Source organism: Haliotis asinina, chromosome 8 (genome assembly GCF_037392515.1).
Source record: "Haliotis asinina isolate JCU_RB_2024 chromosome 8, JCU_Hal_asi_v2, whole genome shotgun sequence".
NCBI classification, from domain to species: domain Eukaryota; kingdom Metazoa; phylum Mollusca; class Gastropoda; order Lepetellida; family Haliotidae; genus Haliotis; species Haliotis asinina.
Genome location: NC_090287.1, coordinates 2520171 through 2524835, shown reverse-complemented (window position 1 = coordinate 2524835; position 4665 = coordinate 2520171). Strand labels below are relative to the sequence as shown.

The window sequence follows — 4665 nt, the reverse complement described above, 5'->3', positions numbered from 1 at the left end:
CGCATTTTTTTGTCAGTCGATCAAAATGGCAAGTCAACCAAACAAATGTAAACGGCATGCCATTTCAGCGAGGGAAAAGAGAGAAATTTGTAGATACAAGGAGCAGTGTTCCTCAGCAAGCCTAGAAACCCTTAGTAGACACTTTGGCACAGAATTCGGTCACACCATTGGCAAGTCAACAATCAGTGACATTCTAAAAGACAAATCAAAATGGCTAGAAATTCCTGAAAGTTCGTCGAAGTTATCACATGCTCGGAATGCTAAACATAAGAAGATGGAAGAACCAGTTTATCTTTGGATTTCTTATGTGACCAGTCGAAATTTGCCTGTCAATGATGAAATGGTAATTGAAAAAGCACATGCTTTTAGCATGGTATCACTGACCTTGCTTATTCTCGTTGCTGGTTAACACGGTTCAAGTCAAGACATTGTGTATCAAGCAGGAAATTTGAAGGCGAAGCGGCAAGTGCTGATACAGAAGCTGTGATTAAGGGCCGAGAAGGTCTAAAGTAGGTGCTTGAAGACTATGAGGAGCAAGACATCTTCAATGTAGACAAGACTGGATTGTCCTTCAAACTTGAATCAGACACTTGCATCTCAGCCTGTCAGTGGCACAAAATGCTCTAAAGAACGAGTCAGCATAGCATTGTGTGCAAATGCAGATGGTTCACTGAAAATCAAACCCTTTGTGATTGGCAAGACTAGGCGTCCCCGTAGTGAATTTAATCAGGAAGGTTTATTAGGTACAGGAACAATGCCAAAGTGTGGATGACTTCAGAACTCTTTTGTGATTGGTTACTATCATTTGACAGGCAGATGAGATTGAGAGGGAGGCGTGTCATGTTATTGATGGATAAAGCAGTTAGCCACATCCACAATGTTAAGCTGACACATGTTCCATTACACTTCCTGCCGCCCAATACGACTGCACACATACAGCCGATGGATGCTGGAATAATCCATGCTTTCAAAGCACATTACCGGATGATCCAGCAATCCGGATGATCCAGCAAGTCTGAACAGCTGTGAGCAAAAAGACAATTGCGAACTGCTTTCGTCATGTGGATAGTATCCTATCAAGTGAGGACCCACAAGAAGACATGGCCTTGTCGAAACTTCAAGATGCACAACGATCATATGCACAAGTTGCAACTGTGACTGTCACTGCCGATGATCTTGTCAATGTCGACAGTGACGAAGTGACCGGTGAGTCTTTGAATGACATCCTTCAAGCAGTGTGTTCGGACAGTGAGGCTGATGATGATGATGAAGATGAGCAAGTGCCACCTCCCCCACCCATGTCTCACAAGGAAGCTCGTGTTTTCCCGGGTCAACTGATTAGCTATTACAAATGTGCAGGCAACAGTGAGAACCTCGAACTGTTACTTACTGTAAAGTCCTCTCACTATTCTACAAAGCCAGTGCCATGACAGACTTTTTCAAGCGAGCATGAACAGGTATGAGACATTGTATTTTGTATGCACTGATATTTATTTATGTGTAATCAATAAACATTATGTCTGATGCCTACTATGTTCGCTTCTTTGTACGTTTCTCTTTACATATGGCCCATGATTCTGATATCCCAAAATTATGTTATCCGGATGATGTCAATAAAAACACGAGCTTTAAATGGAGCACGACTGTAATACTGTTAGCATGACAAATGCTATAAAAAGAAGCATGTACAGGAGAAAAAGAACGACTTAGTTGCATCACAGAAACTAGATAAATGGCACAATGTAAAGGTTTAATGGGACAATGTGTAGGCATATCGTTACTTCTTGCCCACTTAAGCCACCTCCGAATTCCATAGTCATATTTCTTATTAGTTGAATCAGCTCGAGCAAATTGCAAAAGTTCTGGAATTCTACTAACCAGTTCTCTGCCTGAGCCTGAAAGGCTATGAATGTCATCAACGTATGCATTCTCAAACACATCTGCAAAGAGAATAAGTCAATCAGTATTTCATATTGATTGCAAGCATGTCAAAGGTTAAGTCTGTCTCACCAAACATACCCCCCTACAATACGACTGGGTACACAAGCTTCCTTGTCTCTTGGTAAATACACGAAATCAAGCACTTCATGTATGAAAGTTCCTTTTGGACACAGCAATGGCCGGTAACTAGCTGAGTACCATGCAGGTACAACTACAGTACCTTTAGCTTTACAAATGTTCATGTGTCCAAGAACTCTACAAACAAGATATACAGGCAGTACAATCCAGTTGTTTGTATCACCCTAGTGCTCAGTGAACGCATCTATTGCAACACATCCTTGGTCCCAGAATCATGGACATTGTAATGAGAAGCAAATCTGTCAGCATCATATCTTCCCCACATCTTCTCCAGATTTGTGAAAATATATTGTGAAATTCCCCAATCATCATGATCTTTATTCCTGCTCAAAAAGTCAGCCTTATCATCAAGGGTCCTAGGAAGCCACTGCATTTCCAAATGCACAGAATGAGCTAGACATGCGTCAATATAGATCTGGCAACAGCCTGCAAGTCTGGTTTCATGCTACCTTTACACACTGCGAAGCTAACTTTCCAGCCAAGCTTTGAAAAAACATGTTCACTGCCATCAGCTCTCGCCAGGTAGAGCTTTTATTCGCCTCTTCTATAGACTAATGTCCATGTGTCTCACTCTTGCCAAGCTGAACACAATATCCGCCATACCCACTAGAACTAGCATCACTATACACTACCTTAGTGACCACGCTTTGTTCTACTAGCATACAGTCCTTGTGCTTATGCAGATTGTTCTTCCAAAATAGCAGTTGATCTATACTCTCAGGAGAAAGTGAAATATAATCATTCCAAGAAATAACTTCTAGAGTCTGCATAGTCAATGATCTTGTCATCAGCTGGCAGACGGAACCCGCTACAATCCTCATGGAAACAATCTGACCAACAACTGAAGCGACAGATCGAACTGGAACTTTACCTGGATGATCTAACAGATACTGGACAGATGACAATAGTTTATCCAGCCTCTGTGTAGGAATTGATGACATCATAGCTCTGGTATCAATAACAAGACCAAACCACTCAACAAGTTGACTTGGCTCCCATAAGGACTTCTCGACCTTCGGCACAAAACCAGATTTAATCAGGTCACTCTTGATAGCTAGCCCAGTGCTTCTTGCATCATTCAAACTATGACCAGAGATTATCCCATCATCCAGAAATGTCACACATCTGTACGACTGAGATCGCCAGTACTGTACCAATTGCCGTGTAATTTTAGTAAACACGTATGAAACAGTTGTCAATCCAAAGGCCATAACTACAAACTTGTAAAATGTTCTGTCACCACCAACACCCCAGGAAAATCCTAGAAAATCAGTATGAGGTTCATAAATATGTACATGGTGATAGGCGGAATGTATGTCAAATTTCACCAACCAATCATTTTTGTTTGTGTACATAAGAGCTGTACGCCAGTCTTCATACTTCACAGAGCATTTCCAAACATGCCTATTTAGTAATGATAGATCTAAAATCAGTCTCAGTCACAACAGATAGAGAACTAATGATAGTAGGCTTCTTTTCACAGACAATGACCAAACCTTTCGTAATTAAATCATGAATAGCACCTTCTACAAAATAACCATTGCATAGCGCTGATCAGTTATTCCGTCTGTCCATTATCCCGGGGGATGAACAAAAAGGTATTCTGTAGCCATTATCAATGATGTCAAGAACAAAATCACTTGCATTAATAAACTTACAAAATGTGCTATTTTCTTTCAGTCTGCCTTTAACCTTAATTTCCACTTGAGAGGACAAAATCTGAGCCACAGTAGACAAAGGTTCAGCATGCGTCGCGCTCCTTCCTGTCTGCACGGACTGGGTGCTGGATGCAGGTCGTGATATCGACCTGTATGGTTGCCCACATGAACATCGGAGATTCTTGGACTTGATCATCTTAATAGCCTTGTTCTCTGCTCGCATAATACGTCTGTCGTCATCAGAGTTCTCAGCTAAATCACGTGACACGTAGTGACGTACCGTCTCCCAACCAGCTTCGGAAGAATCAGCTATTCGTATCAACTTTTTTTGTTTTTCTATCCTAGATATCTCGCTCTGCACCACTACTTTGATATAATCTAACTTGTCATACTCAGTTCAATTTGATGAAGGGCCTCAAGTGTCTCTGTATTGAAACTGTACTGGATTCTGTTACCTTCTCTTGTCCACATAAACTCTTTGTCTGCCTTCAATTTTTGAATTCAACGTTTGTGGTTTTTGCAAATCACAATACCCTCAAGACTGGCCTCTATTTTAGATTCAATCTTACGTTCCAAGTCCACCTGACAAGAATCCATACGCTTTAATTTGGCATCGAGTTTGTCATTAATGGGATTTCTGTTTTCGGATGTATTCATGACGCAATATGTATGTGGTGCACAACAAGCGAGAATGATAATTCAAATACAATACGCCTTATATACCCTCAGTAGGCGCCACCTACAAATGAATTACACCCCTTTGTTGTATTTCCCCTATGCTAGGAGAAAGTAATTTCTATCTCATTCATCCCTCAAACGATAGAAATATAGTTGGTGATAGCAGTATTGAGAGACAAGGTAACATTTAATGCTGATATCAGTATTGAGAGACAAGGTAACATTTAATGCTGATATCAGTATTGAGAGA

At 40.9% G+C, this 4665-nt stretch overlaps 1 pseudogene; it reads right to left on the bottom strand.

The window, feature by feature from the left end:
* Positions 1-1960: 1960 nt before the first annotated feature.
* Positions 1961-3434, bottom strand: LOC137294140 (uncharacterized; annotated as a pseudogene).
* Between the last annotated feature and the right edge of the window lie 1231 nt (positions 3435-4665).